The following is a 16592-nucleotide window of genomic DNA, read 5'->3' on the forward strand; positions in this document are numbered from 1 at the left end:
CTGAATCTCACCCCTCCCCCCAACCTCAGAGTCAACTTCCAGGGGCTGGACAGCCTCTCCTAGCAGGCTTCCAGCTGAGCTATTTTCTTTACCAATATTCCTGCCTCACCAGGGGTGTAATTCCAATCCTCTTATTTTTGGGTTTCCTTGTCTTTTTTCCTAAATGGCTGGAGCTCTATTTGAGTGACAAAATATCTGAACAATCAGAGCTTCACCCCTGCCTGGGAAAGACTACCTGGAGGTTTTTTTGTTTGTTTGTTTTGTTTTTTGGATACTTCTTACAATTGTCAGTCTTTGTTCAGGCTGCCTGAGACAATCGAAGACATCCAAGCTGCAGACTGACTCTATTATATTTTTATTATAACTGTTATATATATATATATATGTGTGTGTGTGTGTGTGTGTGTGTGTGTGTGCCTTTTCCCCCTTCTTTTTTCACGTTAACCAAAATTAACAGTTATTGTTTTTTCCATTGCTAGGTTTCCCGGTATCCTATCCATTGTGAGAGGAACTTGTTTCATTCGACCTCTTCCATCCATTCTCCTTTTTCATTCTACCTAGCTAATTCAAAAAAAAAAAAAAACCAACTGTTTCCTTTCACTGATCTTTTTTGTTGTTGTTGTTGTTCTTGTCTTCTTTTCTTTGTTCCTCCTTTTGTTTTCTGAATTCACTGATACTTGTTTTTGAATTATTTTAGGGAAGAAATCTGACTCAGAGTGGACTCTGTATATTTATCTTCTTCTTTTTTAAAATGTTTTTTTTATTTATTTATTTTCCCTTTTGTCGCCCATGTTTTTTTATTGTTGTAGTTATTATTGTTGTTATTGATGTCATCATTGTTATATAGGACAGAGAGAAATGGAGAAAGGAGGGGAAGACAGAGAGGGGAAGAGAAAATTAGACACCTGCAGACTTGCTTTACTGCCTGTGAAGTCACTCCCCTGCTGGTGAGGAGCACGGGGTTTGAAGCCGGGGAGTTGCTTCATAGGCAGTGAAGCAGGTCTGGAGGTGTCTGTCTTCTCATCCCCTCTCTGTATTCCCCTCCTCTCTCCATTTCTCTCTGACCTATCCAACAATGACAATAACAAGAATAACTACAACAATAAAAAAACAACAAGGGCAACAAAAGGGAATAAATAAATAAAAATTTTTAAAGAAGAAGGAACATTCATAAAATTGGCAGCCAGAGGAAGAGAGGAAGGAGAAGTAAACATTCCAGAGGAAATAATAAAAGAAAACTTTCAAGACCTAAAAAACAGAAAGCACATTAAGATTTAAGAGGCCCAGAGAATCCCAAACAGAATTAACCCAGACCTGAAGACACCAAGACACAGCATAGTTACAATGAAAAGAAGTAAGGATGAATAAAGGATTCTAAAGACCACAAGAGAAAAACAAAAAGTCACATACAAGGGAAAACCCTTAAGACTATCAGCATACTTCTCCACTCAAACTCTAAAATCCAGAATAGAATGGCAAGATATCTGTCAAGCACAGAATAAAAAAGGATTTCAGCCAAGGATAGTATACTTTGCTAGACTTTCATTCAGACTAGATGGTGGGATCAAAAACTTCTCAGACAGAGAAAAGTTAAAGGAGGCAACCATCACCAAGCCTGCCCTGAAAGAGGTTCTAAAAGACCTCTTATAAACAAGGACATCACCATAATACTTGCCATATATCAGAGCAAATAAAAAAAGTTGAATAATGGCACTATAATACATTCAATCCTTAATATCAATAAATAAAAGTGGCTTAAACTCATACATTAAAAGGCACATTATAGGAGGATGGATCAGAAAAAACAACCCAACAATATGCTGCTTGCAAGAATCCCATCTGACCCAACAAGACAAACACAGATTTAAAGTAAAAGGATGGAATACTATCATACAGGCTAATGGACAACAACAAAATAAATAAATAAATAAATAAATAAAGGCAGGAACATCAATTCTCATCCCTGATACAACAGATTTTAATTAAATAAAGTAATAAAAGATAGGTAAGATCATTACCTAATGGTTAGAGGATCAATCAACCAAGAAGATTTAACAGTTATTAACATGTTTGCATGCAATGAGGGACCACCTAAATACATCAAACAACTACTGAAAGAACTACAAAAATACATCAATAGTAATGCAGTAATAATGGGAGACTTCAACACCACACTCACACACTTAGACAGATCAATGAACAGAGATTCAACAAAGAAACAAGAGAATTCATGAAGAGATGGTCAGACTAGACCTCCCAAACATTTTCAGAGTTCTTCACCCCCCAAAATACGAATGCACATTTTTTTCAAATACACACAGCATATACTCAAGGATATACCATATGATAGGATGCAAAGACAGCATCAATAAGTTTAAGAGCATTGAAATCATCCCAAGTATCTTCTCAGCTCACAGTGGAATAAAGCTAACATTTAACAACAAACAGAAAATTACTAAAAGAGACAGAATTTTGAAACTAAACAACATACTGCTTAAGACCCACTGGGTCAGAGAGTCACTCAAGCAAGAAATTCAAATGTTCCAGGAAACAAGAGGAAATGACTTCACAAGCTATCAAAATATTTGGGAGAGCTAAAGCAGTACTGAGAGAGAAACTCATAGACATACAATCACATATTAAATAACAAGAAAAAGCTCAAATAAATGACCTTACTGCACACATTAAGGACTTAGAGGAAGAGGAACAAAGGAACCCTACAGCAACCAGAAGGACAGAAATCACTAAAATTAGAGTAGAAATAAACAACACTGAAAATAAGAGAACCACGCAAAAGATCAATGAAGCCAAATGTTGGTTCTTTGAAACATTAAACAAAATTGACAAACCTCTAGCCATACTTAATGAAAAAAAAGGAAGAAGATTCAAATTAATAGAATTGTAAATGATAGAGGAGATATCACAACTGACACCACAGAAATCCAGAAAATCATATGAAACTTCTATGAAGAACTATATGCCACCAAGCTAGAGAATATGGAAGAAACGGAAGAATTCCTAGAAACATGTGCCCTCCCAAAACTGAACCAAGAACTACAAAACCTAAATGAATCAATCAAAGACAAAGAAATCGAAACAGTTATTAAGAATCTCCCCAACAACAAAAGTCTTGGACCAGATGGCTTCACAAACGAATTCTACAAAATCTTCATGGAACAGTTAATACCTATACTTGTAAAGTTTTTCCACAAGATCGAAGAAACAAGGACACTCCCAGCTTCCATGAAGCCAACATCACCCTGATACCAAAAGCAGATAGGGACAGAACAATAAAGGAAAACTACTGACCAATATTTCTGATGAACATAGATGCCAAAATATTAAACAAGATCCGGGCCAACCGGATACAACAGCATATCAAAAAGATTGTTCATCACGACCAAGTTGGATTTATTTCAAGAAATTCAAGGCTGGTTCAACATATGTAAGTCAATCAATGTCATTCACTACATCAATAAAAGGTAAACAAAAACCAACTTGATTACTTCAGTAAATGGAGAGAAATCCTTTGACAAAATTCAACGCCCATTCATGCTCAAAACACTACATAAAATAGGAATAGATGGGAAATTCCTTAAGATAGTGGAGTCCATATATAGCCAACATCATACTCAATGGACAGAAGCTGAAAGCATCCCCCATCAGAACAGGGACTAGACAGGGCTGTCCACTATCATCATTACTCTTCAGTATAGCATTGGAAGTTCTTGCCATAGTAATCAGGTAGGAGAAATAAATCAAAGGAATACAGATTGGAAGGGAAGAAGTCAAGCTCTATTTAGAGATGATATGATAGTATACATAGAAAAACCTAAAAAATCCAGCAGAAAACTACTGGAGGGTATTAGGCAATATAGTAAGATATCAGGCTACAAAATCAATGTACAAAAATCAGCGGCATTTCTTTATACAAACATTAAATCTGAAGAAGATATCCAGAAATCACTCCCACTCACTGTTGCAGCAAAATAAATAAAATACCTAGGAATAAAGTTGACCAAATAAGTGAAAGACTTGTATATTGAAAACTATGAGTCACTGTTCAAGGAAATAGAAACTGATTCCAAGAAATAGAAAGACATCCCTTGCTCATGGATTGGAAGAATAAATAATATCATCAAAATGAATATTCTCCCCAGAGCCATAAACAAATTTAACAGGTTACCCATCAAAGTTCCACCACGCTTCTTTAAGAGAATAGAACTCCACTATAGAGCCCCTACTTCCCCCAGTCCTGGAACCCTTGGATAGGGCCCACTTTCCCGTATGCCTCTCCCAATCCATATCAAATAATATTCCATCTGCCGATCACAGCCTAACCAACGCAACGATTGCCACCTCAACATGCTTCACTTCAGACTGTGTCCAGAGACTTCACATGTGGAATGACAACCCTTCAGCTTCATTACTCGGGTGAGACCTTTCCTTTCATAGTATACTCTAATTCCATCTCAGGTGGTTCACTTTCTAACAAAGTCCCAAAACCTAGATATACACCAGTTTCTGTGAGAGAGAGCATATGTTCACACGTATCCATAAACTACTGCAGAATATTTACTTGAAAGCAGAAGTACACTAGAGTTTGCAGTGAGTACCTCCCTAACACTTCCTCTCCACTATCCCAAGCTTTGGGTCCGTGATTGCTCAACAATTTGTTTGGCTTTGTATGTTAACTCTCTTTTCAGTCACCAGGTTCCAGATGCCATCAGGATGATGGCCAGGCTTCCCTGGATTGAAGACCCCACCAATGTGTCCTGGAGCTCCGCTTCCCCAGAGACCCACCCTACTAGGGAAAGAGAGAGGCAGACTGGGAGTATGGACCAACCAGTCAACGCCCATGTTCAGCGGGGAAGCAATTACAGAAGCCAGACCTTCCATCTTCTGCAACCCACAATGACCCTGGGTCCATGCTCCCAGGGGGATAGAGAATGGGAAGGCTATCAGGGGAGGGGGTGGGATATGGAGATTGGGTGGTGGGAATTGTGTGGAGTTGTATCCCTCCTACCCTATGGTTTTGTTGATTAATCGTTTCTTAAATAAAAAAAAAAAACTAAAAAAAAAAAAGAGAATAGAACAAAAACTACAATCATTTATCTGGAAACAGAAAACACCTAGAATTGCCAAAACCATCTTGAGGAAAAGAAACAGTAATGGAGGTATCACCCTCCCTGATCTCAAAGTATATTATAAGGCCATCATCATCAAAACAGCCTGGCACTGGAAAAAAAAAAGGCACATAGACCAATGGAACAGAAATGAAAGGCTAGAACTAAACCCCCACACCTATGGACATCTAATATTTTAATAAGGGAGCCCAAAGTATTAAATGGAGGAAGGAGGTTATCTTCAATAAGTGGTGGTGGGGAAACTTAACTGTAACATGCAGAAGAATTAACCTGAACCACCTTATCTCACCAGAAACAAAAACCAACTCCAAATTGACCAAGGACTTGGATGTTAGACCAGAAACTATCAAATACTAGAGGAAAACATTGGTAGAACACTTTCCTACCTAAACCTCAAGGGCATCTTTGATGAAACAAAATCAATTGCAAGGAAGAATATAGTAGAAACAAACCAATGGGACTATATCAAATTGAAAAGCTTCTGCACACCCAAAGAAACTATCACAGAAACAAGGAGACCCTTCACAGAATGGGAGAAGATCTTCACAAACCATACATCAGACAAAAGACTAATAACCAAAATATACAAAGAGCTCATTAAACTTAACAACAAAAAAGCAAAGGACCCCATCCAAAAATGGGCAGAGGATATGAAAACGACATTCACTAAACAAGAGATCCAAAAGGCTAACAAACATATGAAAATATGTTCCAGGTGCTGATTTTCTGATAAATGCAAATGAAGACAACACTGATATGCCATCTCACCCCTGTGAGAATGGCATGCATCAAAAAGGACAGCAGCAAGAATTGCTATAGAGGCTGTGAAGATAAAGGAACCCTTCTGCACTGCTGGTGGGAATGTAAATTGGTCCAGCTTCTCTGGAGAGCAGTCTGGATACTCTCACCAGGCTACACATGGACATTCCATATTACCCAGCAATTCCTCTCCTGGAGATATTCTCCAAAGACTCCATAACACCTAACCAAAAAGATATGTGTACACCTATGTTCATAGTAGCACAATTCATAATAGCTAAAACCTGGAAGCAACCCAGGTGCCCTACAACAGATGAGTGGCTGAGAAAGCTGTGGTCTATATACACAATGAAATACTATGCAACTACTAAGAACAATGAACCAACCTTCTCTGACCCATCTTGGATGGAGTTAGAAGGAATTATGTTAAGTGGGCTAAGTCAGAAAGATAAATATGAGTATGGGATGATCCCACTCATAAACAGAAGTTGACAAAGAAGAATAGAAAGGGATACACAAAGCAGGATCTGACTAAATTTGGAGTAGGGCACCAAGGAAAAAACCCTGGGTTACGGGTGAGGGTAGCTGTTCAGCTTCATGAGGTGGGTGGGAAGTGGTTAAGGGTGGGGGATGGAACACAGTCTTTTGGTTGTGGGAATGTTGTTTATGTACACTGCTATTAATTTGTAATCATATAAATAGCGAAGTAAAATGAGAGGGGAAAAACTGATTGAATATTTCAAACTTTTTGAAGCACAGACTGAGTCTTTTTAATACATAGGCTGAATCTTTGATATGTTGACCCTCTTAAAACCTTAGTCCAGGGAGAACAGACTCAACTATTGATGGCATAGCTATATACAAATCATTTAAAAGGACATAAAATATGGTTATGGTTGGTATTATACAGCAAATTACTCTGGTGAGACTTTTCCTTTCATGGTAGTCTCTAATTCCATTCCAGGTGGTTCACTTCCTAACAAAGTCCCAAAACCTAGATTAAGACCAGATCCCATAAGATAGAGCATATGTTCACATATATCCATAAATTAGTGCAAAATATATACCTGAAAGCAAAAAATACACAATAGTCTGTAGTGAGTCAGTATAAAGTTCATAATGAAATAATGTCTACTTAGACTTAGATACCCTCCTCACCTACTTCCTATTACAGTTCTCTCTCACTCCAAAGCTAACCTTCGCAAAGCAAGGACTGCAAAAGCTGAATAAGGGCAAGAGACTGGCATGTTATTTTCTGTGAAGCCAGGACCTTACATGTGTGATTTTAGTGCTCTGGGTCAAATTTTTCAACTAGATAGGTAGATAGATAGATAGATAGATAGATAGATAGATAGATAGATAGATGATAGATAGATAGCTGTGAGGAAAGAGAGAGAGAGCCTCAACTGTGTAATTTTGCTGCTGATGGTTGAACATTTTCATTAATTTAAATAGAGACACACACAGACAGAGAATGGGAGGCAGCTAGAGACACCATAGCACCTGGAAAATCCCAGTCAGAAAACTTCCATGTGGCTATGAGACTCAAAGTTGAGTTGGATGAGCAGCAAGGCACATACCTTATCCAGTGAATTATTTCTCAAGTTTCCAGTATAATTTTTTAGTTCACATATTTGAAACTCTTTGACTGAATCACTCAACCCATGATTACAAATAGTAATGAATTTTATGGTGAGTATAGTTCCATTAATATGTCACTGAAGTGTCCAAATTCAGTATTTTATTTTTATTTATTTATGGTGGCTGCTGAAAATCTTTTTCTTTTCTTTCATCTTTTTTTGTCCTTGCCATTTCTGCTTTTTCATATGGAAAGAGAGGAACAGAGACATAGAGATAAAGGGAGAGGGTGAAAGATATCTTGACATCCATCGTAGCTTCCCCCAATGTGATGTCGTCACCTGGCTCCAATCTGATTGGCATGCATGGTAAGGCAGACACCCTCCCAGCTGAGCTATGTTGCCAGCTCAGGACATATTTCTTTTTATAGCATTTTTTGGCTCACAGCATAACTGAGCAGAAGGAACGGCGATTTTTCTATTTATCTTCTGCCACCACACATGCAGAACATCTGTCCTTATCAGCCACCGCACCCACCAGAAAATCCCATTTGTCACCACTGACACTTTACAATCACCCAGAGTCCATAGTTCACATCCAAGTTGATTCTTTGAGTTGTACTGCTAAGGGTTTGGACAAAATGCATGGGATATAATGACATGTAGCCACCATTATGCTAACATACAGAACATGTTCACTGCCCTAAAAAAACTCTGTACGTTTCATCCCCTCCCTCCCTCCCTCCATCTGTCATCACTGTCACCAATGGTTGGCAACCATTGATCTTTTTACTGTCTCCTTAGTTTTGCTTTTTCCATAAAGTCTTATGATTGGAACCATGTACTATATAGCCCTTTCAGGTTGGCTTCTTTTACTCAGTAATATGCATTGGAGTTTCCCCCATGTATTTTCCATAACTGTATAGCATATTTCTTTTTAAGCACAGAGTAATATTCCATTGCTTCAATGTAAAAAGAAAAAAAAGTTGATCTATACTGACTGAAAGATATACTGCTCATTCCTATGCATGACAATAAAGTTTCTATAAACAAATATATCAGATTTTTGTGTAGAAAAGGCTTAAGCTCTTGTGTAATAGTCATAAAAATTAAATTGCTTACTGGTAGGGTAGGATTACATTTGATTTTATAAGAAACATCAAAGTATCTTTCACAGTGACTGCGACAGTTTGTATTCCTACTAGCAGTCAGTTATAATTCCCGTTGCTCTGCAACCTTACCAAAATTTTCTGGCAAGCCACCAAAACCCAGAAATTTTCAGAGTTTTTCACCATTTAATAGGTGTACGGAAATGCCTTATTTTTCTTTTTTATCTGTATTTCCTGATGATGGGTATCTTTCCATATGCTTACTTGCCTTCATTATATCTGCTTTAGCAAGGTGTATGTCAAGTTCTTTCATCCATTTTCTTTTTTTTTAGTTCTTTTATTTATTTTTTAATTTATTTTTCCTTTTGTTGCCCTTGTTTATTGTTGTTGTTATTGTTGTTATTGATCTTGTCGTTGTTGGATAGGACAGAAAGAAATGGAGAGAGATGGGGAAGACAGAGAAGGGGAGAGAAAGATAGACACATACAGACCTGCTTCACCGCCTGTAAAGTGACTGCCCTGCAGATGGGGAGCCAGGGACTGGAACCGGGATCCTTATGCTGGTCCTTGCGCTTTGTGCCAGTGCGCTTAACCCACTGTGCCACCACCTGGCTCCCATCCGTTTTCTTTTTAACTTTTTTTCTTTTATTGTTATTTATAGAAACTCCCAGAAATTGAGAGGAAGGGGGATACAGAGAGGGAGAGAGTCAGAGAGATACCTACAGCTCTGCTTCACTATTTGTGAAACTTCCCCCTGCAGGGGGGGGACAGGAGGCTTGAACATTGTATCATGTGCTCTCAACCAGGTGTACCACCATTGTATGGCCCTCTTTTGTCCATTGCTAAATTGGGTTATTCACTTCATATGAGATCAGGGGTGTTCAAGGTGTTATGGTCATAGAACTTGTTCATAGTTAACTAGCTTTTAAGAGTTTATTGTATATATCAAATACTAGTTCTTCATCAGTTGTGCCTTTTGCACAATACTTTGCAAATACCTATTCTGAAATTTGGGTTCTCATACTCTATTTTCTCATCTTCCTGACATTATCTTTTTTCATTTTATTAGTGATTTAATAACAAGAAGGATACAATTCCATATAATTCCCATTACCAGAGTTCCATATCCTTTATGCTCCATTTGGAAGGTTCCCTATTCTTTGTCCCTCCGGAGATATGAACCAGAATTCCTCATGGGGTGCAGAAAATGAAATGTCTGATTTCTGTAATTACTTCTCTGTTCACCATGGACATTGGCAGATTCATCCATATTCCCAGCCTGCGCCTACTTTTTCCTAGACAGGTAAGGCTCTTGGGAGGTGGAATTCTAAGACACATTGATGAGATCATCTGCCCAAGAAGTCAGGATGGCGTCACTGTAACATCTGAAATTTGGTGGCTTAAAAGCATTAATATATAAAGCAGAATAACTGTATTATAATCATGAGTCTAAAGGCAAGAATAGAGATTTAGTGTTTTGTTGTAAGAGGCTAGGAAGTCTATTTTAGGTATATTCCAAGGGGCCCATGACTTTACTAATATTTGCTTGAGTCCTACAGCTAACATGCAGGTGGGCTAGAGGTAGTATCTGGGGACATAGTGTCAGAGTTGGGAATTAGATTAGAAAACTGGGTCAGGGCAGAGAGTAGCTCTCAAATATGGGGAAAGTATATATGTACCTAAGACTATAAACTCCATAGATCTGACCTTGGGCCCATGTCTAGTCATATTTAGCACAGGAGCCTATGTAACCTCTGCATCCCTGTCCATCTGAGCTTGCATTCTATGGTCTTAGATAGGACCGTTCTAGGCTGTACTCATTTCAGGATTAGTCTTCCTTGAGTGATAGTGTAGACTGACCCAGCCTCCCTTTGTAGAGTGGGGCAGTTTCTGCCACTGTTGTTCTACATTGAGAGCAAAGTCCTGTAGAGGTCTACAAGAGGGTTTATAATCTTGTTTCTGATGAAAATGACAAGTGATGATGTAGAAAAGGATATTTTAGAGGTCTAGACCCATAATATCTATGTGGGAATCCCAGAATTCCCTGACAAGGGCCTCAGATGATAATCCCATCTATTTTACCTAAAGTCTGTACCTATTCATATTTAGCTCAGGGCCCTCTGTAACCTCTGCATCCCTGTCAGTCTGAGCTTGCAGTTCATGGTCACAGCTAGGAACATTTTAGTTTGTGCTCATTTCAGAACCAGTCTTCCTTGACTGATAGTGTAGTTTGTCCCAGCTTCCCTTTGGACAGTGGGGCAGTCCCTACCATTGCTTTTCTAAATTGAGGGTAAGGTCCGATAGAGGCCCACAGAGGGATTATGATAACGTTCCTGATGGAAGTGGCCAGTGATGATGGAGAGAGGAAATGAATACAGGACCTGGGTGTAGTATAACACTGCAGAGTAGCTCACAATGTTGATGATTTAATCTATATTTTAGAGGTAAGAAGAGAGAGAGAAGGAATAGAGTGACAGAGAGAGGAAAGAAGCAAAGAACTCAGCACTCTTCTTCCATCCAAGGTGCTCCCCTGGTGACATTCCTGGTTCTCTCATGTGGTACCTGGGTTTAAACCCAGAGCATCATTCTTGGTAAGGAATTTTGTAAGATAAGTGAGCTACCCCCATCCCTTGTCGTTTTTATTTTTAATTAAAAAAAAAAACTTTGCAGATGGTTCCTTTAGTATTGTTTCTAAAAATCATCATTATACTGAAGACCATCTTATTAGTAAATTACAATTAGAAATCATTCTCTATGGTGCCTGATCATTATTACATTTCATATTCTTCAAATACTATTAATTAGTATTTATACAATTTATGTATTATAAAGATAAATTCAGGTAAAATATTTTTTTAAAAAGCAGACTATTTTTCTTTTTATCACCACCAGGATTTCATTGCTCCAAGTCAATGTTTTTAAGACAGAGAGGCAGAGATACAGATAGACAGGAACAATTACACCACAACATTGGTTCCTCACCTCAAACCTGAGTCATGCATTTGGCAACACAATCACCCTCCTAACTGAGCTATCTTGCAAACCCAGAACTCTGAAGGTCCTTTTACACTGTATACATCATGGTCAGTTTTTCAACCCAAGTGACTATTTTAATGTAGTTATACCAGAAGAACTAACTAATCCCCCAATTACAATGTTTTCTTTAGTAAGAAAATATTAAGTAGCTGCATTTTCTATCAGAGATTAGCCAATATCCCTGTGCTTTGCCTTTCTTTGTTAAGCCATATATGCAAGTAATCTCAAAGCATAAAAATTCCCCTTGTTTGTGATCAATTGATTTCCTTATATGACTATTAAAAGCAAAACCTCTTCTATGTGAGACTTCAGAAACAACAGTAGCAATTTGCATAGGGTCATGTATAGTGCTGATGAAAGGAACTGCAATCTCAAATCCTTTTTTGTTGTCAGTGAAATATATATATTTTCCACTGTGGTTATCATTGGAGTTTGATGTCTGCATGACTCCATCATTCCTAGGGGTGACATTTTTTTATAGATGGTGAGATATAGAGAAGGAGAAAAAAGAGATAGGGAGAAGGAAAGACATCTTTAGTATTACTTTACATCGTGAACCTTGTTCCCCCATAGATGCTGACTAGAATTGTGAATTAGTGTCCTCAAGTATGGTAATAAGTGTGTTATAATAATTGACTTATCATCTGACTCCAAACAATATACATATATATATATGTATATATATATATATATGTATATTGTTTGGAGTTAGATGATGTATCCTCCAGAATTAGCTCTGGGGCTCTCAATGACTACACTACCAATCTATTGCTCCTAGCAGCTACTTTTTTCCATTTTATTGGGTAGGACAGAGAGAAATTGGGAGGAGAGGGGGAGAGGGGCTGGGTGATGGAATACCTAGTTGAAAACACGTCACGATGCATAGGGACCCTGGTTTGAGCCCTAGGTTCCACCTGCAGGGGGAAAGTTATGCAAGTAGTGAATCAGTGCTGCAGGTGTCTCTCTTTCTCTCTTTCTATCTACCCCTGCTCTCTCAAATTATGGCTGTTTTTATCTAATAAATAAAGATAATAAAAGCACGCCCTACTTATTCTAAAATGTGGAAGGCAAACATAGATTTTTCTGCCTTCATCTATTGTAAGTGGTATATTCTGCTTCATATTCTGTGACTTTAAAGGTCAACTTGAAAGCAAAAACCATTATTCTGAGGATGGATAGTAAGAAGCTGAAATGAGCCTAGGTTCTTCGTGACAACATTTAATAGAAAAATGACTCTAACCCATTCAGGAATTCTTCCATCTTGACATTTTTTATTATATAGATAACAAATATGCTTTATTATTCTTCTCTACTGGCAATACACACTAGACCTGTTAATATCACTGCTATTATGATTACCACCACTTTCATCACCATTATTTTATTTTAAAATAGCTTTTATGCCTTCTTACTAACAAGTCACAGAGGTAGATGTTTGTTTAAGCATATACATGGCAGTGGGTGTAGGGAATCTTCTTGAAGATTTTTAAAGTATATAATTTTCTGAAAAAATAAATTTTCAATGCCAAGCCTAGCATTCTCGGTTAGAATACTAAATACAGAACTTTGATGATTATATTTTTAAATAATTATTTATTTATGTTCATGAGGCAAAGATAGAAAAATCAAAGCACTTTTCAGCTCTGGCATATGGTAGTGCGAATATTGAACTACCAACTTCTGGTGCCTCCAGCATGCAGGTATGGTGTCCTATCACTGTATAATCCACACAGACTTTGGACATTCTATTTAAATTTTCATTTTTCTAAGTATCCCACTTGTCAGAGAAAAGACTAGAGCTGAAAGTGGGTAGATGCCAAGGAAAGTTGCTTCTACAAATCCTGTTCATATTGATGATATAGGATATAGTCTGTCACCCAAAATTTTGAGAAATAGAAAAAAAGAGCAGAGAACCCAGGATTGGAGATATTTTCATTAGAAGTATCCAGAGACAATCTCCAAGTGCTGTCCCAAGTGTAAGAGCTCCTCTTTTTTTTTTTTTTCTTTTCTTCTGTACCAAACCGGTAGATTTATATACCTGTGAACTCTGCCAGAGTTGACTACCAGAGTGAAGTCTGGTTCTTACTCTCCTCCTATCTTTCTCATGAATAAATTAATAAATTCTTTTAAAAAAAGTTGATCTTCACATTATATACTATGTTTCAAGTTCAGAGTTAGCATCACCATTTATAGAAACTCCTGGTTTCAGTTACTATGTATTACTGAATTACAGACTCTGTAGGAAAGTAAAGTACAGAAAAGAATGTTGTAAAAGACAGTTACTGTTCTTGTACTTAAAGGTGATTAACTTCAGCTTGAGATCTTTATAAGCCTGGCCAAGCAAGTACAGAATGAACGAGTTCCTTCTTGCTCATACTTTCCAAGTATTCTAGGAGTTTCTCAGAGATTGTATTTTTAATTTTGAGAGTTGATTTTTAAGGGAATGTTTTAAACATTGACTTTCACGTTATCATTCTCCTAATGCAGGCTGCCAGGATGTTCCATTCAGTTGCCACAGTCTGCTCATCCCTGTGTTATAAAGGGAAACTATCCTAAAATGAAACTCTTTCTTTGCACCAGTTTATTTTACAAAGGTATAAAGGTGTCAAATTTTCAATTTAAAAAAATTTAATTCAATTTGTATTTATTACTGGATTGAGACAGAGAAATCAAGAGTGGAGAGGGAGATAAAGAGATACCTGTAGACCTGCTTCACCCCACTCTGCAGGTGGGGACCAGGGGCTTGAACAACTTGAGTCCACCTGCATATGAGATGTCAGGCTCAGGGAAAACTAATATAGTTATGGGCCCTTTGGAATATAAATAAAATAGACTACTAGCTATCTACAAAACAGAGATCCCAAATCTTTATCTGCAATATTCTTGGATTTAGGTTCATTATTAGCCAACAATTTGTTTGGCTTTATATGCTAACTCATTTTTCAGCCATCATGTTCCAGATGCTACCATGATGCCAACAGGACTTCCTTGAGCAGATGACCTCACCAATGTGTCCTGGAGCCCCACTTCCCCAGATCCCTGCCTCACTAGGGAAAGAGAGAGACAGGCTGGGAGTATGAGTCAATCTGCCAGTGTGGGGAAGCAATTAACAGAAGCCAGACCTTCTACCTTCTGCACCCCATAATGACTCCTAGAGGGATAAAGAATAAGAATGCTATCAAGGGAGGGAAGGGTATATGGAGTTCTGGTGGTGGGAATTGTATGGAGTTGAATCCTTCTTATCCTATAGTTTTGTCAGTGTTTCCTTTTTAAAAAATAAAAATTTTAAAAAATAATAAAAAACAAATATAGGATGTGTGAGTGTGGAGACACAGAACTTGCTATTATGTGTAATGTTGAGTTATGCATTAATATTGCAATCTTGTACCCCATTGCTAATCACAAATAAAAATGTCTCTTAAAAAAAAAAGACGGTAAAGTTAGAGTTTCACACAGTTCCCACGACCAACGTCAAAAGAGCAAATTAATCAAATGGCACGCAAATATTCACTCACTTAATTGTAGCAAGACTGAGAAAGACTTTTGAAACATACCTGAACTTCAACCCCATTAGTCACTTATCAAATAGGTGCTCAACATTATTTTTTTTTTGACATTTTTCTTGTATTTATTTATTCCCTTTTATTGTCCTTGTTGTTTTATTGTTGTAGTTATTGATGTCATTGTTGGATAAGAGAGAGAGAAATGGAGAGAGGAGGGGAAGACCAAGAGGGGGAGAGAAAGACACCTACAGACCTGCTTCACCGCCTGTGAAGCGACTCCCCTGCAGATGGGGAGCCGGGACTGGAACCGAGATCCTTATGCCAGTCTTTGCACTTTGTGCCATGTGCGCTTAACCCGCTGCGCTACCGCCCGACTCCCCCAACATTACGATTTTTTTACAACCCAGTTTTCTGTAACTATAACTTAACTACCTTGTGGTATTGTTGCAGAAGAAAAGAAGATGCTGGGGATTATCGGTTAGCTATTTAGTAGAGTACTTATGTTGTCATGTGAGAGAGTCCTGGTTTGAGCTCTACCCACCACATGAGAGTGACTATGTGTGTGTGTTTCGGGGGAGAGGCATTGCACTGAAGTTCTGTAGGTATTATGTCCCAGTGATAGACAGCACTGGTGGGATAGAATGAAGGAAAGGAAGACAGAATAAAAGAAAAAGGAAAAATAAAGATGCCATAATCCGTTGTTAGGGTGCATGGTTAATACATATTGGTAATACTTTCTTTTTCTACCTATATCAGGAACTTTGGTCATATCTTTATACCATGTTTCCTATTAATATTGCAAATGTATTCACTCTGTACAATGACTTATTCATGCTACTAAGTAAGTAAACACTAAAATATAAATAATTACCTTAAAACATGAAGGAAAGAAATATATTATTGAAATATTTGAGCAATCTAATAATGCATAAATCATTGCCAATAAGAGTTTATGTGATTAAAATAAACAGAACAGATGATGCAGTTTTTTTTTTTTTCTCCACTGCTAAAGGTCTTTTGATCCAGTTTGTAACACAGGAATCTTTTATTCCTCACATAAATATTTATTCCTTCTTCCATTTGTCCATTCAACACATTCATAGAAAGATTATGTTGATGGGAGTCAAGCAGTAATGCTTTGGGTTAAGTGCAGGTGACGCAAAGCACAAGGACTAGCATAACGATCCTGGTTGTGGCCCCTGGCTCCCCACCTATAAGGGAGTCACTTCACAGGTGGTGAAGCAGGTCTGCAGGTGTCTATCTTTCTCTCCCCCTCTGCCTTCCTCTCCTCTCTCTCCATCTCTCTCTGCTCTATCCAACAAGGAAAACAATAATAACTACAACAATAAAAAAACAGCAACAAAAGGGAATAAATAAATAAATATATATTAAAAAGATAAAAAAAAGAAGAAATATGTTGATGTATTTAACAACAATATCTAATTGATATGGACAGGATTT

This window comes from Erinaceus europaeus, chromosome 3 (assembly GCF_950295315.1).
Source record: "Erinaceus europaeus chromosome 3, mEriEur2.1, whole genome shotgun sequence".
NCBI lineage: Eukaryota > Metazoa > Chordata > Mammalia > Eulipotyphla > Erinaceidae > Erinaceus > Erinaceus europaeus.